The sequence below is a fragment of the Macaca nemestrina genome, chromosome 6 (genome assembly GCF_043159975.1).
Source record: "Macaca nemestrina isolate mMacNem1 chromosome 6, mMacNem.hap1, whole genome shotgun sequence".
In the NCBI taxonomy this organism is placed as follows: domain Eukaryota; kingdom Metazoa; phylum Chordata; class Mammalia; order Primates; family Cercopithecidae; genus Macaca; species Macaca nemestrina.
Window position 1 is genome coordinate 120,922,082 of NC_092130.1, and position 24,890 is coordinate 120,946,971.

The 24,890-nt window shown below is 42.0% G+C and overlaps 1 protein-coding gene across 1 annotated transcript in view; it reads right to left on the bottom strand.

Annotated features, from left to right (window-relative positions):
• Positions 1-8,064: 8,064 nt before the first annotated feature.
• Positions 8,065-24,890, bottom strand: part of LOC105499373 (sorting nexin 18) — a 96,568-nt gene continuing 79,742 nt past the window's right edge. Inside the window, exons 2-3 of the transcript XR_011625030.1 lie at positions 21,562-21,665; positions 8,065-10,209 (exon numbers count right to left, since the gene is read on the bottom strand). The gene's annotated coding sequence lies outside the window, so the exon portion shown is untranslated. The remainder of the gene's footprint in view (positions 10,210-21,561; positions 21,666-24,890) is intronic.

The window sequence follows — 24,890 nt, forward strand, 5'->3', positions numbered from 1 at the left end:
ATTTGTCAATTGTTCACTTGCAGAGGTGGGACCTGATGCAGTTATCAGAAACTGGCAGGTGTTGTATAGACAATGGGTAAATTGAGAGGAACCTGACACTAAACTCTCTCGGTTCAAAATCCCATCACCGCCACTCATCTGACTCTGCTTCCTTGTGCTTCAGTTTCTTCCTCTGTAAAATATGAATGTAAATACCAACCTCATGGAAGTCTCAAAGATTAAATAAAATAATCTTTTAAATATGATAAGAGCTCAATAAATATCAGCTAATATTATTTCCCAATTTTTCTTAAGGGAAAGTCTAATTTTCCTTCCATAATGCAAGGGTGGATTGATCTCTCAGCTGGGCATGATCTCACCTGTTTATGCTCCTTGTTTCTAATCCTCTCAGTAATGGTCACATTTAAACTACTCTTTTAGTTCTAATCTATAAGAAGGATGAGATGTCCACAAACTCTTCCAGAAAGAGCCAAGACTTCTGTAACTCAGATAACTTTGTACAAAGCACTGTGAAAGTTGCTGTGGAAAATACACAGTAAGTACTTAATCAATGTTTTAATTGAATTATTCCTTGGCTTCAGTAGGAAGGAGACTCACCAATGTAAATGCAACACCCTAGGCACAATGGTAATTATATTCATGCATAGTAGACTTGACCTGCCTTGAAGCTTCAAACACGGGTCAGAAATCCAGCTGTCCATCAGAGGTATTCAGTTGTATGCTTGTTATCTATTCAGATTCATTTTAAAAACTTCTACAGTGAGGCATACTCTGCACATACAACATAAGAATCTGAGTGCACAGAAAAGTGGAAATTGAAATGTGTATTTGCCTTTCAAAGTTGGGGCTAATGATGAAAAGTTTTACATTTTGCCTGGCAGCACTTGAACTCACTAACATATATAAATGGTGGCTCCTCTTCACATTCAAGAAGCAACTGCAGGACTGAGAACATGGACCTTAGTCCACTAATAGCTGTGATCATACCCATGTGAACATGGACCTTAGTCCACTAATAGCTGTGGACTGGGACACTGAGGTGCAAGATATCGGGAGACTTTCCCGAGAGCCAGAATGCAAGTTTCCAGGAAACTCACCTTTCAAGTGAGACAGTGTTTTCTATAATAAGCAATAAAGAATGAAACAGCATTCTGGCAAATCACAGGCATTTAATAAGCAGCCACTCAGCCCCAGGGGCCGTGTTGGACATCGTAGTTTGAAGATCTCCCAACCTTGAAGAAGGACTTTCTGGTGTAGGGGACACAGGTGTGCTGGAGAAGTCTGTTCGGGTTCCGGCAGGGAGTCACCAATTCTGGAAAGGTGAAAACAAAGGGTTTTCTCGAGGGGGAGACAGATGAGCGGACTTGTATGGTCGAGGAGCTAGATGCTCATCAGAAGGATGGGCAGAAAGGAGGCTAAGGCCAAAGCTGCAGCACAGGTTAAAGTACAGAGCCATGAGGCAACCTGGTTGATCCAGAACATTGCAAGGCGTTTCCCAGGCCAGACTCCAGGAGATAGGGGCTCAAGAGAGATGAGACAGGAAGATTGGGTGGAGGCCAAGTCATAGGCACTGTCCCGGCCAGGAAATGGATGATCAGATTTGTGTTTTCACCTTCCTGGGGGCAGCTGCCTGGAGAGGGGATTGGAGGTGGGGACACACACCACTGTAATAGGCCAGATGACAGATGGTGACCAATGGACTGAGGTGGTGAGGTTCTGAGGGTGAAGAGGTGGGGGTGATGAAGAAGGCACTAAAGAGGCAGAGACAGAATCTAGTCACTCTTCCAGCTTGGAGGGAGGGAAAGCAGAGACCAGAGTGACAACCAGGTCTCCAACTTGAATACTGGGGAGAATGGGGAGAGTGGCGGTGCCACTCACTGCGAAGGGAAACCCAGGAGGGAGGAGAATGGTGCAGTGGGCTTGGAACAGCCTCTCCGCTTCATTTCTTGGATCTGGGTCACTGCAGATGACCTCTCAGACCTCACCTTTTGATTCAAAGTGGTTCCCTTTCACTCACCTTCCTGGTTAAGCGGCTTAGCTAATTATTAACTGCAGGAGGTGAAGCACAACATCCCAGCTCTACTTCCAAATGATTACCCTGCAGTAAAACCTAAAGACATCCTGGGCCTCAAGTGGAAGACACAGGCCCCTCCTCTTAGTGCAGTGCCCAAGTAATTTGTCTTTGGGTGTGTGTCAGGGCCTAACAAGTACCTGCCATCTTTTCCTGGTTGGGCAGTAGGACTTAATAGGGTCTCACTGCAATGATAATTATACTGCCCATGAACTAAGATGTAGATGTGGGTAATGGAAATCTGCAATAAGGCTCCAGGAGCTCAAGAACACCTGCATGCATGTTGAAAAGTCTTTGCCAAATAGCCAATGGGTGTTTAGTTATGGGTTCTCATCCTTACAGGGCCTCCTCTGGCCTCCACTGAAAGCAGGGCACCCTTATGGAGGGATATAGTCCTATAGGGAGCATGGCTTGGCCAGTGGTCAGGATCTTTGGGGAACACAGCCCCATGTCAAGCACACAGCTTGGAAAGGGGAGCATGGGCTGGAATCTGTACTCCCACCACTGGTCCCCCCACATGCTCCCTCCTGCTTGACACAGCTTCAGCCACCGTGTGAGGCAGCCCTGGATCTTGAATAACAAACCTTAAGCCTCCCAAGCCCGCAGACCCCAGGAGGGCCCAGACTTATGAAGCTGTTTTTGAAGATTGGAGAATCTTTATAACAAAGAACAGTGTAAAGAGTATTGAATACTCACTATGCACTAGGCATTCCAGGTGATTATGCAAATGTGCATTAAATAAGTGAATAAACAAATAACATGTCTGGATATGGCTATCCAATACTGGATGGGCCTCAAAACATATTCCCAGGAAAAGGTAAGAGGAAGCATCAGAGAAGCTAAACACCACCAGATCATGCAAAAATTAAATTTCCTATTAATAGGAAGAGTAGGATTATATTTTTCATTCCCAGTTTTTCCATTCAGATCTTAATGTCAGATTAAAATATTAATTGCTCCGCTTTTCAGCTACAACAAAAGTCCCTCATTGTTAAAATCAGGACGTAGATGTTAATTTACATTTGTGAGCATGGTGTAGAACTAGATCCCATCAAGGGGGTCCTAAATCATTTATTTTTCTTACTGAGCACACCAGATCATCCTGAAATGGACATTGCTCTATGAGAACAGAACAGAGAGCATGAAGGAATATATGTCAGAGGAATCCATCAGTGAACAGCTATTGAAAAACATTAAGAACCCATTCTCTGTTGTGCCATCTTCCAAGCCGTAAGGCCCACCACGTGAAGCAGAAGGACAACAGATTATCCTCCAAGCAACATGTTCTACATGCGTGTTCAAGCCTGGACCTCCTTATGTTACTAGTTAATCATAAACAAGTGAACACAACCTCCCACTGTAGTTTGCTATGTTACCCACAGATAGTTTAGAGCAGCAGTTGTGAACCTTAGCACTCCTGACATTTTGGACTGGATAATTATTTGTTGTCAGGGCTGTCCTGCACATTTTAGGATGTGTAGAGGGATGCCTGGCCTCTACCCATTAAATGATGGTAGCACACTTCCCACTCCGATGTGATAACCAAAGATGTCTCCAGACATTGCAAAATTATCCCTGGTTGAGGAACACTGATTTATGGTAACATTACCTTTCAAACCAAAGTTCATCCAGACACAGCAGCCAGCTAAGCATCAGAAGCAAAGCAGAGAGCTGCTCTACATGGTATTACAATGAGACAAGGACTTAGGACAAGTGAACTGAAATTCTCTTTGCTGCATGCAGTGGCTCATGCCTGTAATCCTAGCACTCTGGGAGCCAAGGCGGGAGGACCACTTGAGCCCAGGAGTTTGAGACCAGCCTAGGCAACATATAAAACCCTGTCTTTCAGAAAAAAAAAAAAAGAAGAAAAAAAGAAATTATCTCACATTTAGGGTACTGAGTGAATAAATAGTTTACTACAGTCCTGAGAAGTCATTTGTCTATCATCACTCCAATCACACCGAAGTTCTTGCTGATTCTTTTTTACCAGACAGAAATTTTTAAAAGGTAATGACATATCTTTATTATACTGTATCTGTATATCAGATGTCTTTCAGTAGTAAGTGAAATAAATCCAACTTAAGGTAGCTTAAGTTAGCTTAAGCCAAAAAGAGAAGTCTTTTTTATTGGATCATGGAACAGAAAAATCTAGGGATAGGCCTGGCTCTAGATGTATCTGCATCAAGTTGTTGAAACAACGGCACCAGCAATATTTCACTTTCATCTTTTGATCATATTTTCCTCTATTTTGCTCTTATTTTCAAGGTGCTTTTTCCAGATGGTGACAGAGTTGGCCACTGAGGGTCCATGCTTACATCATACAAACTCTAGTAAAAGAGATTTCTTTCCCAAGAGTTCCAGCCAAAGTTCCAGGGTGAAGTCTCATTGGCCGGGTTTGGATCCCGTGCCTATCCATGAGCCAATGACTGCAGTCAGAGAAATGGAATATTCCAGATGATTTCCCCTAGACAGCCTCCAAGATGGCCTCCATTGGTTCCTGTCTCCTAGTCTTCATTGTGTACCCTTCTCTACTCAGTATGGGTTGGACTCATTTCTAATAAATAGAATACAGCAAAAGCAATGGGATGCCACCCTCTGAGATTAGGTTACAAAAAGAGCGTGACTTCTGCCTTGCCCACCGTGTCTCTCTTTCCCTCAGAGCCTTCACTCTGAGTGAAGCCAGTTGCCATGTTGTGAACTAACCTTTGGAAAGATCCAAGTGTCACAAAACTGATAACTGTGTCCAAGATCCAGCAAGGACCTAAGGGCTGCCAACAGCCATACGAGTGAGCTTAGAAGCAGATCTCCCTGCTTCTAGCTGAGTCTTGAGATGGTTACAGCCTTCGCTGACAACTCGATTGCAGTCTTGTGACACACCTTGAAGCAAAGGTGTACAGTAAGGCCTGGCCTGCAGAATTCTGACCCACAGAAGTTGTGAGATAGTGTTTGTTGTTTAATCCACTATGTTTTGGGGGTGATTTGTTATACACAATAGAAAACGAATACTACTATCCCCTTCTCCCTTCCCCTCATACACGCTATGGCCTAAGAATGGGGAAATCACAGCCCCAGGGGAATTCTGGCACTCAAAAACACATATTCATTATGACATCCCATGTAAGCTCTTTTAACTGAATATATAAGTTTCAAAATATAAAAGGAAATTGCTCACTCTTCTGACATCTTACCCATAGAGGGAAAAAAATGTAAACTTTCATCAGGAATAGATTTGTACCGACCTGGCTTCCAAGAAACTTTGCAAAACCACATCTTACGGGGTTTGGGGGATGCTGGCCCGGTGCTGACAGCTGTTTACCCTCCATTCACTCCCTGAGACAGAAACTGCTGGAGACTGAGTTTGAGTGGAACTTTTCTATTGCTTTAGACCTGTCTGCTCTGGATGCCTAGCTTCCATCCTTATATTAGCTTTGACATACTCTCTATTAAAAGGGATACTTTATTTCCCTTCCCTATTAAACAGGAAATTGAACAATCCAAGAAGCAGCTGAAATATCCATGAACCTTTTGCCATGGTATCATGAATGTGCAGTTCAATTTTGAAATATTGGCTTTGAGGTCTTGATTAAAATCTTTCTTCCAAAATATCCCTGAAGTACTAAAATACAGTACTTGTAAGCTCTGAATTGCTTCAGGTGCTCCAATATATGTTATACGGAGGACTGCATTTTCCTGGTTTTGCTCACTTCTATTATCTTCATTTACTATACCTGGCTCATGGTAAATATATCAGGAAAAGTAAAATCCCTGTAAAATATCTGATCACTAGAAAGAGTGAAAGCGAAGTACTAAGGAGTCTGTGGCTTGCTAATGATAACCCCCTGGAGCCCAAACCCCTGCTAACTGCCCATGATGAAAAGTCATAAAGTGGTGAGAACTTGAATACCAGGAGAATTCAACATCATGACACTATTACCTAGCACCATTGAGAATATATTATTTTGTGCAGTTACTGCATAGTGTGGTATATAATTGATACTATATAGTATGCAATTGATTGATTAATTTATTTTTCCAGGCAGTTAGATCTTGTAAGATGCTGAATGGGACATTGATGGATTCAGTCTGTATGTGCTTTCAGATAAATAGCTGCTCAATGATCTACTGGATAGCTGTAATCCTTCCATAAACCTTGAGATTCTTACTAACTACATTTATTTATAATGAACTGAGCACACTTGAAAAGATATGGTTACTCATAACTGAGGTTAAATGAATTCTATTCTCCAACCTCAAAGTTGGAGAAATTTCCAAATTCTGAAGCCATGGGGAAGAGTGATGCATCTAATGAAGCTGCTGAAGAGTGAAGGCAATGAGAGTCCCACCTGTTTAGTAAGAGGCTTATTGGTCTTTCTTTACATATTTCTCCCCTCAAAAATGTCTAAACCATCACAGTCTCACTAATGGCAATAGGACAGTATTTATCTAGCTCCAACCCATGCACCCCATGCATTTTGGGAAAGTCTAGCTCCCTCAAAATTCTCCCAAGTAGTTACATAAGCTCCTGGGTAGATTAACTGAGTGTGGGAATGGAGAGGACTTGACTGTGAATAGAGAACATTACTCCTCTGGTAAGTTCTTGTAGCTACAATGTAGTACCTGCTAGTTCCCTCTCTCCTGCTTGGAGACTGCTACCTCTCTATGCTGGATCTAGGCTGGTCTGATCCATCCATCCTGCCCTGTTTCAGAGTCATGCAGCCCTCTGGCCTGTGCTCAGGCAGACCCCTCATTGAAGTGCAGCAACGCTGGGCTACACTGCCCCCTGCCATTGAGCTCTTGAAGACACTAGTGAAAAGGCTCCTGGCTCTTTGAGTTTTACTAGTTCTTCTCCCTGGTGCTCTGGAACATGTTCTGGAGGATTCAGAAAAAGAGCAAAGCCTGAAAGCTCTAATTGAACTCCCTTCTCTCGCTGCCTCCTATTCTCAAACCAAGTTTATGCTAACGACTCTCTCTGCCCTCAGGGTGAGTCTTGCCACCCCTCTGGGCATCAGTCTTTGCCCTCAAACTTAGACACCCTCCAGTACTCACATAAGCAGATAATCACTATAGATACTAATCAAGTGAGACTGAGCCCACAATCTAAAACATAATGTCATGTGTTTGAAAGGGGATCCAAAATGATTTTTATTGTATTTATAAGCACTATTGATATGAATGAAAGAACACTCAAGAAATGATTTGCATTAACCATGGTGTGTAAGAAAACTAAAGGATTTGATATTTCTTATTTTCTGCTTCAAACATGTCTAACTTTGAAGTATTTTAGCTTGCAATGACGAACTAGACTCTGAAATCAAACCACCACTTAGAGATTGTGTTAAAGTCACCATGTCACTTAATCTTAGAGTCTCAACTTCCTTGTTTGCAAAATGGGGATAACACCATCATTACGAATTGGCTTCTTGTTAACATTAGATAAATTAATAGATGTAAATAGAGCATAGTACCTGGCACAGAATAAGCACCTGGCCAAGCTTTTAGCTAACAGGTATGTGACTGTGTCAAGATTTCCTTATATTATATTTATATATTTATTTAATATATATACTTATATGTATTTATATTTATTATATATTATATTTGTATTCTAATACAGATGTTTAAAAGCATTTTCAGAGCCCTACAGTGGTCAAAGTATTTATGAAAGAGCTAGTTGCTTTTTTTTCTTTTCTTTTGTTTTTTGAGACAGGGGCTTGCTCTGTAGCCCAGGCTAGAGTGCAGTGGAGTAATCACGGCTCACTGCAGCCTCATCCTCCTGGGCTCAAACAATCTTCCCACCTCACTGTCCCGAGTAGCTGGGACTACAGGTGCATACCACCACACCCAGATTATTTTTGTATTTTTTGTAGAGATAGGATTTCACCTTGTTGCCCAGGTTGGTCTCGAACTCCTGGACTCAAGTGATCCTCCCACCTTGGCCTCCCAAATTGCTGGGATTACACTTATGAGCCACCACGTCTGGCTCTGGTTGCTGTTTTTCACAACTGGCATCAAATCTTGGTTAAGGGTGGCATTTCTAACATTTTCCTCCTACTATGTAAATAGCACAATATTCTCACAAATAAATAGCATCATTTTGTATAAACAGATTCCTAGTTTTCTTTGCAGCCAAGGGCAGCTCCTCTCGAATTCTTTTGAGAATGCTCTGGCTCGTCCCAGAATCAGCCCATGCTGAGTTTACTATTCAGACCGGATTATTACCAGGCAGTTGGAGCGGTCAAATTCCCACAGCCAATTTTCTATAAAAATCTCAAGTAATTGAAATGGGAGGAAGGTATCCAGTAAAAGTCAGGGTGAATAATTTAGCACAGTGGCTGTCTACAGTCTCTGAGACAACGTATTCAGGGCGTTTTATTGGAGGGTTGACTAAGCTGCTTTTGTCTCCAGGGCATCCTGGAGACAACCCACCCATCTCATCAAGAACAAGGAGTGCGGCTAAATGAGCAGCCAGAGGGATCTATCTTTAACCCTTCTTTGATACCTGAGTAATCTGTGAATGCCCTTTCATTGCACTTTCTCGTTTTTCTGAATGTGAACAGTAACATCGTTGTGCTTGGTATCTTTCTAAAAGTCCCTGTTGAGGAACATCATGACTGGCTGCAGTGGTCACTAAACAGGGGTGTTGTGTCTCCTCCCTGGCTCTGTAGATTCCTTGAAGGGGTAGACCTATCTGCTAGGGGAAGGGATAAGCTGTTGCTATTTTAGAACACTAGCCTCAAATCTTAAGGATGACACTTCTAATTTTTCCTGCTACTAGAACAAAATTCTCACAAATAAGTGCCCTTTATCCCTGGTCAGGACTAGTCAGGACTTGGGGACACAAGTGGCAGAAATCCAACTCAGATTTTACTAAATAGACTTGTAAAAAGGGAGACTGTTGATTCATAATGCTGGTAAGAATGCAAAGTTACTCATAGGACTGAATGAAATGCTAGAGTAGGATGAAGTTCTCCAGGTCAGCACCTGGAAATCAATAACCCAGGTCAGAGTGCCTGTGGCCAGAGGGTTAGAAGTGGACATCCAATACCAGAAAAAGGAGGTTTGGAGGAATAATGTGATGAACAGTCACACCAGAATGAGAGACTTTGGGAGTTCCACGGGCTACTCCAATTACATACTCATAGCAACCATAAAGGGCTTATTGGGGGTGTGTAAACCCTATCGCCAACTGTTATGGACTGAACTGTGTTCCCCTCCTAACCCCTAATGTGACTGGATTTGGAGACAGGACCTTAAAAGAGGTAATTCAGGTTAAATGAGGTAAAAGAGGTGCGGGGCCACAGTCCAATATGACTGCTGTTAAAAGAAGACACACCAGCAATGCATGCGCACGGAGGAAAAACCATGTGAGGACACAGTGAGGTGGCCACCTGCCAGTCCAGGAGGGAAGACTCACAAGAAACCAAGCTGGCCAACACCTTCATCTTGGACTTCCAGCTTCCAGAGCTGTGAGAAATACATTTCTGTTAAGCCACCCAGTCTATGGTATTTTGTTATTGCTACTCTACCCAACTAATGTACCAGCCAAATTCTAGTTCTTTTCCTATCTGGCTCCTCCTCCACTGCAACACCTCTGTTCTTATGTCAGATATTTTCTGTGGTCCCCTACAGATCTGCTGACTGAAGGCAGGATGGGCTACATCAATGGGCTCCAATACTCTCTGCCTTCTGGCTGGGTTTGGCAAGTGGGAGGCCACCCAGGGAAACAGAAGGAAGTCGACAGTGACCTCAGTATATTCACTCACCTGACTCCTCTCTAACAGGTTACCTCAGGCTGACTGCATCCCCCAGTTGAAGATGGCATCTTCTCTTAAGGCAGCCTCCTTTATGTGACTCTCCTTCCAGGTTCTGGTAGCTGTTTCCTTCCCCAAAGCTCCAGGGATGACAGTAGCTCTGCTGATATTTGCCCTGGGATACTGCACCATCTCTTATGCCTCCTGTATGTCCACACCTCCCCAAGAAGTCACTCTGTAAATAAACCCTTGCAAAATCATGCCAGTTTGCCTGTGACATGGTGGCTAATTCCTGTAATCCCAGCACTTGGAGAGGCTGAGGCAGGAGGAATTGCTTGAAGCTGGAAGTTGGAGACCAGGCTGGGCAACATAGTGAGACATCTGTCTCTATTTAAAAAAAAAAAGAAAAAGAGAGAGGGGAAAAAAGAGAGATTTGTCAACAGAGACATGAACAAATGCTTTCCAGAACTTCACTCAGTGCTATAATTATCTTCTTTGTGGTGTGTCTCCTAATCTAGAACTTGTGTTTCTTGAGGGCTGAAACCATATTTTCTGTCTCTTTAGCACGCCTCTCTCCATCCCTCCCACAGTCTATTTCAATTCTCTGTTAAACACAGGACATCTTTAATAATGCCACGGACAGACCAGGAGAACCTGAAAACTGAAAATTTTGAGAAGTTTTACTTGGGAGGGGGAAGCACAGCATTTTTACCTTGCTTTTTAAAGAAATATTTTCTAAATATTACCTTGCTTTTTAAAGAAATATTTTCACTTGTTATTTTCCTGTGGAACCAAACAGGAGCTATAAGAACTACTAGTGGACAGGTTTATTTGCATTCAGTGTTCTGTTCTGTTCTGCTATGCTTGTATGAATTTTAAAGGCAAGGAATTGTTCAGGTCAGGAATTCATCCGTCAAAATGCTTCATGCTGGAGCCCATGGAAAGGAGAGGCCTTGCGGCTTCACTGGTGAATTAACTGAGAGTTGGAACACTGCTGGTGTGTTTTGCTGTACCACTGACTTTCTTTGAAGGGGCCTTTCACGAGGTTGTTTACTCTCATTCATTGCCTCAGTGTTTATATCTCAAAATCAAGAGACCTCCTTCATGTCGAAGGAACTAGGGGAAGAAAGCTAAGTCTGTGACTCAGAGATAAAAACCAGCTTGATGTGATTGCAGGGTCCCTGGAGAGACTTCCCTGTCCCCAAACATCTCCCATTGGCTTGTCCCAGCGCAAGATAAGAAACCCCACAGTTACCTTGCATTTGAGTTTAGACAGTGAGCACCTGGTTAAAACACAGTCATGCTATGAAGGCAGATCTGACACTGTGTTTGCTTTTATTCTAAGATGGACATTTCTTTTTTTTTTTTTTTCTTTTTTGAGATGGAGTCTTGCTCTGTCATCCAGGTTGGAGTGCAGTGGCATAATCTTAGCTTGAATCCGTCTCCTGGATTCAAGAGATTCTCATGCCTCAGCCTCCCTAGTAGCTGGGATTACAGGTGCCTGCCACCACGCCTGACTAATTTTTTGTATTTTTAGTAGGCACAGAGTTTCGCCATATTGGCCAGTCTCGAACTCCTGACCTCAAGTGATCCATCTGCCTCAGCCAACCAAAGTGCTAGGATTACAGGTGTGAGCCACTGTGCCTGGCCAAGATGCACATTTCTCTCATTTTTTAATGCTTCTGAAATCGGGATGTGTTTTTACAATCAGAGTGAATAGTTAATGTAATAATGCGATAGTCTATTTCCCCTAAAGAAGTAAGCTGTTATTAAATAGATAAGAACCACCTGGAAAATAGGGAAGCAGTATGGACACACTCCAGTGAGTGGGTGTTGAAAACTGACCCGAGCCAGATAGGTCATGTGTGAATGATTGCAACCTAGGAGTTGTTAAGTCAGAACTGTTAACTATTCTTCTCCACAAACGTTACGCAATCATGAACAAAGCAAGCCACTGGCCAAATTCTGCTGCACACACAGACACTTGTTAACTAAATATTTGTTAAGCCAGCAAAAAAGTAGTTCATATAATCTTCCTTGCAAAGTTCTCTAAGACAATTTCTGGAATTCCAGAGGCAGAATAATGCTGCCAGTTTAGCCAGCACTGAGCAACCAGAATCTTCCATAGTTTATAGCTAGGCGCAAGACCAGGTAAAGGCATCACTCTGAGAGTGCTGGGTATTTTATTCATGCAAGAGTGGAGAGTCTCCAAGCTCTTTTAACTAGTCTGCTTATCTTTATATTCACCAAAGAGATCCTATTTCTAACTTTCATCATGTTAATCAACATGCCACCAATTTCATCTGTAAAAAACTATTCTGGCATTAACTGTGCTAATTGGCAAAGCACCTGTTATTGAAGATATGAATAATAGATGTGCTTTACCTGAGGATCATGCATTTTTTTTTTCCTCAAGAGCTACCCTATTAACTGAAGGATTGTACACTCTTCATTAGAGTCTAGAAACATTTGGTTAAAGCTCAAACTAGGTGGCATACCCAAGATAGGCACTGTATTTTCAGAAGTTTTTTAAAATCTTAAGACTGCATCAGACTGAAACACACGTTGTGATACAATGCAATCACGTCGCTAAGACAAATGTGCCATGGGGTTTGAGAGCACGAAAGCAGTGACAAATTCTGTCTGTCAAACTGGGAAGTGAGGGGGCAAGGGTAGAACACCCTTACAGAGGAGATGACCCAAGCTGGATTTTTAAAAGTGAGTAGGAATGCATGAGGCAGACTTGGGGTACACCCAGCGAACGGAAGCAGTAGGGACACAAGCCCAGAGACTGGAAGCTAGTCTAGGGTGGGTAGACTACAGGCATGTGAGAGGGGAGACAGGCTAGAATTGTAGCTGGGAACTAGACAGAACCTTCTAGATTGTGCTCAAGAATTTTCTCTTTACCTGGTAGGCATCCGGAAGTCGAGAGACAAAAATATTTTACGTACTCCAATTTTGGCTTGGAACATGAATGATCGTATTGTTAGATCAAAATGGATCCCATAAGGGTCAGGATTCTCCCAAACCTTTCTAACTAAGCTCCAGAGCCCTGAACATCCCCTCCGTCTATACAGTTTTTTACATAAAAACCAAAGCAGAAAGAGTATGGCCCCTAGAGTCATGTACTGGTTGGGTGAGTTGGACAAGTTTCTTAATCTCTCTGATCCTCAATGTCCTCATCTGTAAAATGCGAATAATTATAACTTTTTCTTAGGGTGTTGTTAAGAAGTTTAAGTTAGTGTGTAAGACAGTTTAAGTTAAGACACGGTACCTGGAGTAGAATACTCAACTAGTTTTATTTCTAGCGTCTATGTCTTTTAAATTTTTTTTAAAGATTTAATTGCCCAGGCTTAAATCTTGGCTTGATGTGATCTCGGCTCACTGCAACTTCCACCTCCTGAGCTCAAGCGAACCTCCCACCTCAGCCTCCAGAGTGAGTAGCTGGGACTATAGGTGCACACCCCCACGACTGGCTAATTTTTATTTTTTTATTTTTTGTAGAGATGCGCTTTTGCCATATTGCCCAGGCTGATCTTGAACCCTTGAGCTCAAGCAGTTCGCCTGTCTCGGCCTCCCAAAGTGATGGGATTACAGTCATGCGCCACTGCGCCTGGTCCTTAAATCTTTCTTATTGTTTCTCCTTGTTTATGAATTCTTAGAACATGTATATTATACAAGTAGTACTTGATCTCACTATAATTAGACGTTACTAATCACTGATCTTGTTCCATAAATCTTACTCTAAACTGTTTAAAATCTAGAAGTTTAGCTCTGAGGCTTCTGATCCTAATAAAATCCCACAAACCACTCTTATCTGCCTACTTGGTCTTATCAGGGAGAGGCTCTTTTTGTTTCCAGCAGGGCCTAGTTTTCAATTTCTAGTCCCGGAACCAACAACAGAATTGCAGATTCCAGCTCCAAAGTTTTTTCTCCTCCCTAAGTCTTTGAGAACCATGATGGCCAATGGGCTGGCAGAGCTGCTTGCCATTATCTTTATCAAAGCAGTTTAACTTCAATGCCCTTAGCAACTTCTGTTCAGGAGAAACATTTCTTTTGCTAATGAAGACCATGCTCAAAATTATCCCAAACATATTCTCATCTCATGCAGCCCTTCACCTCAGAACACTAAACTTGGGTTCTTAAAAGAGGGTGCCGTGGCTCACGCCTGTAATCCCGGTGCTTTGAAAGGACAAGGCAGTCAGATCACCTGAGGTCGGGAGTTCAAGACCAGCCTGACCAACATGGAGAAACCCCATCTCTACTAAAAATACAAAATTAGGGTGTGGTGGCACATGCCTGTAATCCCAGCTACTTGGGAGGCTGAGGCAGGAGAATCACTTGAACCCAGGAGGCGGAGGTTGCAGTGAGCCGAGATTACACCATTGCACTCCAGCCTGGGCAACAAAAGCAAAACTCCATCTCAAAAAAATAAACAACAAAAAAGAGGGTCTTACCCTTTTACTGATTGATTAAAACCAAAAGGTTCACACTTTCATGTGGGACAGCAAACTATAGCCACCAGTATTTTGAACCAAATTTAAATTCCTGCTTGGGTTTGAATGTGTCCTCCAAAGTTCTTGTGTTGGAAACATCCCCAATGCAACAGCACTGAGAGGTAGGACCTTTAAGAGATGAGTAGATCATGAGGGTGAAGAGGCAGAGACCTCCCGGCTGGATTAAGGCCTGTATTGCAAGAGTGGCTTTCTGATAAAAGCATAAGTTCAGCCCCTTCCCTCTTTCTTTCATGTGCGTGATCTCTTGACCTTCTGCCTTCCTTCATGGGATGATGCATCAAGAACCCCTTGTCAGATGCCAGCCCTTCAACCTTGAACATCCCAATCTCTAGAACTGTAAGAAATAAATCTCTGTTCTTATAAATTACCTAGTCTCAGGTATTCTGTTACAGAAGCATAACACGAACTAAGATAATCCCTATAGGCAGAGTTTTTGCTGCTACCCGAGTTGCCATTAGCCCAGTATCTCCCAATTATGGCATACCCAACATCTCACATTGGTACCCACCTGCCCTCGAAGGCATCTGAGCACCACCCCCATCCCAGGCTCTGGCTGTTACAACCCATTGTCACAATACAAGCAGCTTATCCCATTAGTCAGTCACTTGGCAAGGCCAGGAATGTTTAACACACAAGATGACAGTTTTGCTGTGGGAGATGGAATGGAAAGGAGGAAGGGAAAAGGTCTCCTATTAGATGCCCTAGGTCTGGATTAGCTGCCCTAGGGTGGGAATCTAGTGTCTGGGGTGAGGGTGGGTTGAGGGATGCTGGTTGGGAGAGTGTCTCTGACTGAGAAACATGACAGATTGCCTCCTGTCACTGTCCCCTGAGTCAGTGTTTGCCTCTGGTGAAGACTGTAATAGAGACCAGCTAGGAACAGGGCTCGGGTGACAGTGGAAAAGGAAGAGGGACCTATGGCTGCAGCTTTGGAAAACAGATCAGCTGCCCATGTCTTATAGCCTTGAAATTAAGTGGACAATGTTTTGTTTTTTCTAGTATTTATGACAAATGTAAGCCCCAGTGCATATGCCGATAAAATCCAAGTTTAAAAATCCCACTCCCAGCCAGGCACGGTGACTCACGCCTGTAATCCCAGCACTTTGGGAGGCTGAGACAGGCGGATCATGAAGTCAGGAGTTCGAGACCAGCCTGGCCAACACAGTGAAACACCGTCTCTACTAAAAATATAAAAATACAAAAAAAAAAAAAAAAAAATTGGCTGGGTGTTTTGGCATGCACCTGTAGTCTCAGCTACTCTGGAGGCTGAGGCAAGAGAATCGCTTGAACCTGGGAGGCCCAGTGAGCCAAGACCATGACATTGTACTCCCGCCTGTGTGACAGAGTGAGACTCCATCTCAAAAAAAAAAAAAAAAATTCCCACCCTCTAAGAGGAAAATTGGAAATAATCTACTCTTTGATTGCTCGTCTGCCAAAGCAGTAACCAGAATGGTCCTTATTAGGAATAGCTCATTACTAACAGTAATATTAACTATTATAACAACAAGTTATCACTTGATCCCAGGAGTTCAAGATCAGTCTGGGCAATATAGTGAGACATCATCTCTACGTTAAAGAATTTAAAAATTAGCCAGGCATGGTGGAGCACACCTGTAGTCCTAGCTACTTGGGAATCTGAGGCAGAAGGATCACTTGAGTCCAGGAGTTTGAGGTTATAGTGAGCTGTGATTGTGCTACTGCACTTCAGCCTGGAGTACAGAGCAGGACCCTGTCTCTAATTTAAAAAAAGAAGAAGAAGAAGGAGAAGGAGAAGGAGAAGGCGAAGGCGAAGGCGAAGGCGAAGGCGAAGGAGAAGGAGAAGGAGAAGGAGAAGGAGAAGGAGAAGGAGAAGGAGAAGGAGAAGGAGAAGGAGAAGAAGAAGAAGAAGAAGAATCCAGAATTCACGATGTGTTGCTCCAGGCACCCTGCCCCACCCCAACACTGTAAACATCCCCCCTCAAACCGGTCAAGTTGCTTCCCCATCACTTCCAGCCCCCAGTCCCACTTCTCCTTTCTTTTACCAGATAAAGGCTTATATGAGTGGGGTTTATGCTTTCAGGAATAAGCTAAAGTAGGTACAGACTGAAACCTCTTGGAAATACCTGGGGTTAACATTCCAGGCAAGTGAAAGAAAAACTAGGAATCAGTAGACATGATTTTCTAGCTGGCATCCTCTTCTTCCTCCCACGTAAGTTGTTCCTGGAGAGGAAAATAATTTCTAGAATGTCACTCCAGACACCATTAGTCAGCAGGAGAATGGAATCTGGAAGGGGACCTAGAGGACAACAGACAGCAGGCTACCCTGGGGCTCACAGGGTAAAGTAGGGAACAAAGGCCCAAGGGGTTTTTTTTACTGTAGAGTCAAAGTCATGTTCAGGAGACAGGACATGGTGATTCTCTCTCTGGGTGGGGAAAGGACCATCTTGGGCATGTTTCCTACTGGGGCGGGTGAGGCCAGCAGGCTTAGGGCTACCTTGAAGATCAAGGGACAGCAGAATGATCTTAAAAACCAGAAGGAAGTGATATGTTTAAAATATATCTCTCAGGGAAGTGCATCTATCTTATCAAGGGACTAGCAGCAGCCTGAGACTGACTCTTCAGCAGGTCAAGCTCAAAACCTGGAAAGTAAGCAAAGATTATGGGGCAAATGCCTGTAAGGAGATTTTTTAAAAAGCAGGGGTTGAATGAATGAACTGAATTTACATACGATGATCCCTAAATATTCAATCTGTTCTGTTCTGGATTAGGGTAGAGGGTGACCATACAAATCAACTAAAACATTTGTAAATGTAGCCAATAGATGATTCTGTATTTTCCTAAAGAATCAGACAATGTTAGGGAAATTTGGATGTCTGATTAAGGGTAACTTCTCAAGTACTAATATCAGACTGCTAAGTGACTGTGCTCTTAAAGAGCTTCTGTCTATATGTTCCCCTCAGTCAGGGCTGCAACAAGGGTTAACCCCCTCCCTGTTACACACCCCTAATTACTTCAAGACCGCAACAGGACGCGAAAGTATCTCAGGGACCACATTCTTCTGCTGGCAGAGGAAGAGCTGACTAATAAACATTTGTAGTTATTTCACACACTCCAACAAATAACACACCAAAGCAATAACATTATGCAAATAATCCCTTTGGTTATTTGCCTGATCAGGTTATTTGCCTGGTTATTTGCAAAAGAAAATATGGCCAAGAGAAGAAGCATCTGAATCTCCAATCTTAGCTGAGTGGAAAGCTCTGCTTGTAAATCACACTCCCTCTGCCCTGCAGAGTGGCCAGCCCAGGATGCTGTGTAGGGGTGGATTCAAGTCTCACCATAGCCACAGAAATCATTTGCTTAAGCTTCTGCTAACTGCTCCCAACCTCCATTCCTTTGTGTGTAAAGTCGGAGCAATGTAGCAACATGTTCAGTGGTGTGAGGTTTTGTAAACCACAGAGTGCTACACACACATTAGACTGAAGCTCTTGACAGATGTGACACAAGGATGGTGTCACATCATTGAGATACCTACCTAAGTCTTACTGTATTACTGTGTGTGTTGGTCTGTTCTTGCACTGCAATAAAGAAATACCTGAGACTGGGTAATTTATAAAGAAAAGAGGTTTCTTTGGCTCACAGTTCCTATGCAGGAATCATGGTGCTGGCATCTGCTCAGCTTCTGGGAAGCCTCATGAAGCTTACAGTCATGGAGGAAGGCAAAGGGAAAGAAGGCATGTCACTTGGTGAAAGTAGGAGTAAAGGAAGAGAGAGAGAGGGAAGAGGGGAGGTGCCACACACTTTTAAATGACCAGATCTCACGAGAATTCACTCACTATTGCAAGGACAGCACCAAGCAGATGGTGGTAAACCATTCATGTGAAATCCACTCCCATGATCCAATCACCTCCCACCAGGCTCCACCTCCAACATGGGGGATTACATTTCAATATGAGATTTGGGCAGGGACAAACATCCAAACTATATCACCATGGTATGGCAATTTATTGACTCGTGTTTGTCTTCCCTATACTTCTTTCTTCTCAATTTCAAGGAGGTAGCCAAATCCTCGGCATTTTTTTGATTTCAGCCCTTTTGCAGGGTAGGGCAAACAGAGGGATTTGAGGCTCTTTCAGTCTTTTATGAAAGCTAAGCTTTAGGGGGCAGACGTGGGAGATCACTTGAGGCCAGGAGTGGAAGCCAGCCTGAGCAACATAGCAAGACTCTGATTCTAAAAATAAAATATTATAAATAAGTAAATAAATAGAAAATGAATACCGTCATAGAGATTGTGGCTGATGTCCCCAAGGAGAGATAAGATGTGTTTTTGGGGACAACAAGAAAGGCAGAGAGATTTTCTTCAGGTGCTAGAAAGCCAAAATAGAAGGATAAATCATAACCAAGAATGTGGCAGTACCCCCTAGACTGTTCTGCCTACCTCAGTAGTTACTATCAATGTGTGGTTTTTAAGTTCTAAATTAATTAAAATTAAATATAATTAAAAATTCATCTCCTCGGTGGCACTAGCTATATTTTAAGTGCTCTATAGCCTCATATGTCTAGTGGCTACCATACTGGACAGAGTAGTTATGGAACATTTCCATCATTGCAGAAATTTCTACTGGACTGTGAGAAGGTGTCAAGACCTCAGAGGCTCTGAGGAAACATGGGAGATTAGATGCTCCCAACCTCATCACAGAGTCCTGTGCTCTAAGAATGGAGAATTAGCAGCTGAGCTACCCAGCATGAGATACACAGGTTGGGACAATGGACTGGTGCTTCAGTCGAAAACAGTGTGGATCCACAACTGTAAACCACAGTGACAGTCTTCCCTGTGCCAGAGTGTTTAAGACCTAATGACCTTTACACACTTTGGAGGGCAGGGAGAGACACCAAGGGCTGAGTGTGAATTTCCCACCAGCCTAGGATTTAAGAGGATTTAAAGAGAATAAAGTGAATAAAGAGAACCAAATGATTTAAAAAGAATAAAGTGATGCACACTTGAATACAGGGAACTAAGATTAATGTCTGCTGCAGTCATACACGAGTATGCATACACATATACACCCCCACACAGACACACCAGTCATCCTTCCTTCTTTAACTGTTTTTTTCAACACTGATTTCACAACACTATTTAAACAGCTCAGACTATCTCCATATCCCAATAAGCACTTGTCAGTACACAAACAGGTCACAATCCTTTATTTAAAAAGCATGGCGGCTGGGTGTGGTGGCTTATGCCTGTAATTCCAACACTTTGGGAGGCCAGGGTAGGAGGATCACTTGAGCCCAGGAGTTCAAGATGAGCTTGGGCAAGACAGTGAGACCCCATCTCTATTTTTAAATAAGAAAACTTTAAAAATAATACAATACAATAAAAAAATAAAAAGCACAGCTCATATTAGAAAATGGACAAAAGATATGAAGAGGCATTTCACCAAAGAGGCTATACAGATGGTAAATAAGCACATGAAAAGATGTTCAGTACCATTAGCCATTAGGGAAAGGCAAATTAAAGCCACAATATCACCACACACCTATCAGAAAGACTAAAGAAAAAGATAGCGACAACACCAAACGCTGATGAGGATGCAGAGAAACTGGCTCCCTCAAACATTGCTGATAGGAACACAAAATGGTACAACTACTCTGGAAAATAGTTTGGCAGTTTCTTTAAAAAGCAAATGTGTAAGTACCATATGATCTAGCAATTGAACTCCTGGGCATTTATCCCAGGGAAAGGAAAACTTATGTTCACATTAAACCCTGTACATGAAGTTTATGGCAGCTTTATTTCTTTTTGTTTGTTTTGAGACAGAGTCTCGCTTGGTCACCCAGACTGGAGTGCAGTGGCGTGATCTTGGCTCACTGCCAACTCTGCCTCCCAGGTTCAAGCAATTCTCCTGCCTCAGCCTCCTGAGTAACTGTACCTACAGGGATCCACCACCACAACCAGGTAATTTTTGTATTTTTTTGTGGAGATGGGGCTTTGCTATGTTATCCAGGCTGGTTGTGAACTCCTGACCTCAAGTGATCCACTTGCCTCGGCCTCCCAGGGTGCTGGGATTACAGGCATGAGTCACAGTGCCTGGCCCATAGCAGCTTTATTTGTAATAGCTAAAGAGTGTAAAGGCCAGAAATGCCCTTCAACAGGTGAATGGTTAAACAAATTGTGATGCATACCTACCATGGAATACTATACAGGCAACAACTTGGATGAATATCCAAGAATTATGCTATTGTAGCCATTCTGTAGAAATAGGATAAATTCCCACCTAAAATACAGTTCAAATGATGACACTAGACAGACATCGAGAGAGTGTGAAAAGGTTTATTACGCACATAATGAAGTTTTCTGGAGACAGCTGGGAAAGTTTCCCAAACAGGTCCAAAAACAGAGTAAGAGAGCAGGGAAAGAAAACTGACTTGAAATTTTCTTAGGCTTTGGGGAGTGGGGCTGGGGTGAGGGTTCCTGTACGCAGGCGGGAGCCCACTTGGTTGGAATCTCAGAGCCAACGGAAGAACCCAGGCTTTCTTATCAGGTTGCCCAGATGTGGGGCAAAATGGGAAAAGAGAAGAGTGCGGTATAAAAGCTACTAGCAAACATCAGAAAATGGAGTCAGACTCATTATTATTACATAGGAACCACAAAAAGGCCTTTCTCAAAAGAATGCATACTGTATGCATCTATTTATGAAACATTTTTGAAATGACAAAATTTCAAAACTGGAGGACATATTTGTTAATGGTTGCCAGGGTATAGCGATGGGGTGGGTGAGGAAGGTAGGAGTGGTTGTAAATGGGCAAAATAAGGGATCCTTGTGATGTTGGAACTGTCAGTATCTTGACTGTGGTGGTGGATACACAAACCTATACAGGTCATAACATTTTATGGAACTGTGCAATTTTCACACATACACACACATGTGAGTACAAATAAAGCTGGGAAAATCTGAAAAAGATTGATGGATTGTAGTAATGTCAATCTCCTGGTTGTGATAATATACTAATGTTTTATAAAATGTTACATTGGGAGAAACTGGGTGAAGAATACACGAGATCTAGCCGTCTGATTTCTTAAAATTGCATGTGAACCTAGAATTCTCTCCATTAAAATTTCAAACTGAAAAATGCTTAGATCAGAGAGGGAGAGTTCATTTGGATTACAGGACACTCTGGGCTGGGACGAAGGGCAAGAATGAGTGAATGCCTCTAAACTGAGCCAACTGACCCAGTGAACTACCTGGTCTCTCGAAGTCCTCTTCAACAATGTAATGGCCAACCAGAGGTCAGATGTCTTCACTATCATAAAGACCAAAAGCTGGGTAAATGTTTAGAGGAACTAACCTGGAAATACAAAGAAAGGCAAGAAAAAATTCAGAGGCAGCCTAATGACTTGAAAACTGATTTTTTATGATAGATGAATCAATAGCAAAAGAAGATTCACATAAGAATTATCCGATAACCATTTATATAGGGATGTCATTTACAATTCAGTCATTCACAAACTTTTTCAATGAAATATTCCTTAACAATAGATGAGAGTAGATGTATGAATGGATAGAGGTCTGGTGTGTAGCCACAGGCAGCCATCCAAAACCTGAAACACCTGGAAAATCTATACAAATAGTACATTACACTGCATAATACATCTTTATTTATTGTAATATAAAAGTACGGTTTTCAATATCGAATTTTATACTATGTATATTTTACCACAATTCAAAGAAAAGGAAGACATGACTGTTAAAAAGTGGTGACATATTTTTAAAGTGTCAAAATTAGGCTGGGCGCGGCAGCTCACACCCATAATCCAAACACTTTGGGAGGCAGAAGCAGGAGAATTGCTGGAGCCCAGGAGTTCAAGATTAGCCTGGTCAACAAAGTGATAGATACCCTGTCTCTACAAAAACGAAATTTTTAGATTTAGCCAGGTGTGTTGGCACATGCCTGTAGTCCTAGCTCCTTGAGAGACTGAGGCAGGAGGATCCCTTGAGCCCGGGAGTTCAAGGCTTCAGTGAGCCGCAATAGTGCCACTGCACTCCAGCCTGGGTGACGGTGCAAGACCCTGCCTCAGAAATCAATAAATAAGTTTCAAAATTGATCATAAAAAATCTCAATAATTTTTATGTTGATTATGTTAAAATAATACTATTCTGGATATTTTGGGTTAAAGAAAACATATAATTAAACTTTTAAAAAATATTGTTTTCAATTAAAAAATTTTAATTAAAATTACGTGAAAAAGTTCAGTAATCTGAGCAAAGTTTACCTCCAAGAAGATGATTACTTTATGGCCCATGTGGTTCCTTATTCATAACACTACTGCGATAAGCGTGGCTTTATATTTTCTAAGATCTTCAAATTAAATATTTCTTTAAAAAGAAGTCTAAGCCCCTAACTCTGAGTCTCTGCTGGTACTACTCTGGAACAATTTTGCTAGCTTTTCTCCCCATGAATGTCTATGACTTAAGTTCCAGGTAAAATGTTACCTCTATGAATCCATCTAAAATTACCCAAGACAGAATATATTTCCTCTTTCTCATGTTACTCAACTGCTTAAAATCCTCCAGAAAGTTCCTGTTAAGGTAGAATAAAGTCCAGTAGAAGTCAGCCCTCATGCTGACTGGAAAAGTCTCCTGCTTACATCTTAGACCTTACATTTTGACCACTCGCCATCCCTCCCACTTCCTCCACCAGAGGAAGACCAGAGGGTCTCCTTTCTGTTCCTCCAATATCCAGCCTATGTCTACCTTCAGGTATTTGATCTTACAGTTCCATATTCTGGGACTGCTTTTCCTTCTGATTGTGCATTACTTCCTTCTTATTCTTGACATTCAGATCTCAGTGTGGATGACACTCCTCAGAGAGGCCATCCCTAGCCACCCAATCTAAAATCAATATCCAGTCATCCTCTTACCTTACCAGCATGCCATTTTTGGTTTGTTTGTCTGTTTGTTGTGGCAGAATATACATAACAAATGTTACCCTTTTAACCATTTTTTAAAGTATAAAATTCTGTGACATGAAGCATATTTACAATGTTGCACAACCATCACCAGTATCCATTTCCAGGACTTTGTCATCTTCCCAAACTAAAATTCTGTAACACCGTATTACCTGCTTCCCCCAGCCCCTGGTAACCTCTATGATACCTTCTGTCTCTATGAATTTGACTATTCAAAGTACCTCATATCAGTGGAATGACACAATATCTGTCCTTTTGTTTATGGCTTGTTTCACTTAGCATAATGTTATCACAGTTTATTTATGTTGTAACATGTACCAAAATGTCATTCTTTCTTAAGACAATAGTATTTCATTGCATGCACATATCACATTTCATTTATCCATTCGTGTGCCAGTAGACACTTGGGTTGTTCCCACCTTTTGGTTATGATGAATAATGTTCATATGAATGTCAGTGCCCAAAATATCTGTTTAAATCCCTACTTTCAATTCTTTGAGTGTTATACCTAATAGTAGATCATATGGTAATTCTATGTTTAACTTTTTGAGAAGACATCACACTGTCAGCTGGATCATATGGTAATTCTATGTTTAACTTTTTGAAAAGCCATCATACTGTCAGCTGGCATTTTTATAATGTGTTTGTCTGCTCTACTAGGATGAAACCTTCATGAGAGCAGGGACCACATCTGTCTTCTCCATTCCTGAATCTCCAGTACCTTGAACAATATTTGGCACATAATGGACACTCAGAAAGTTTTTGTTAGATGAATGAATGAGGTAGATCTTCAGTAATTGTTAGTGTTCTTTCTCCTTTCCACTTTGCTCTTCTTAAATAGATTGCAAACTCCCTTGAGGGCAAGGATAGCTATCATTAACCTGTGTAACCGCAGCATTTAGCACATTGAAGGTACTCAATACATCCTTGTCCAGTTGAAGAAAATCCCCATTCTTTGTTGTAGTTTTGGTGTTCTCAGCTGAATTCAGTAGGACTGACTTGATAATTATGTGTTAGTAAGAATGGAGGATGTTTTTTAGTAAGAATGGAGTGAGCAAAGAAAAATGCCCAATGTAGCCCCAGGACAGTTGCCTTCCAGGAAACTCTGACTTTCTTTTTTTCTTATTCTTTTTTCTTTGGCTTCTGGACTATAGCATTTTCCAGAGCCAAGATTGAAAGAAGCAAAAACAGCTGAAAAATCTCTTAAATTACATCATCTGCCTCTGGGAATTCAGGCATGTTGGCTGGGTTTGACTAAAACATAACCAGGATTTGAGTTTTGGGTTCAGATAAAATATAAGTTCAAATCTCTCAAGGCTTCTTAAAAGTTCAGATAACAGTCCTTAGATTAAAAATTCTTTAGGCCAGGCATTGTGGCTCATGCCTGTAATCCCAACACTTCGGGAGGCCAAGGTGGAAGAATTTCTTGAGCCCAGGCATTTGAGGCTCCAGTGTACTATGGTTGTGCCACTGCACTCCAGCCTGGGCGACAAAGTGATATCCTATCTCCGAAATATATATATATATATATATATTTTTAAATAATTTCCAAACAACTTTGATAGTGCTCATTCTGATTATTCATGCCATATACAGGTAAATAA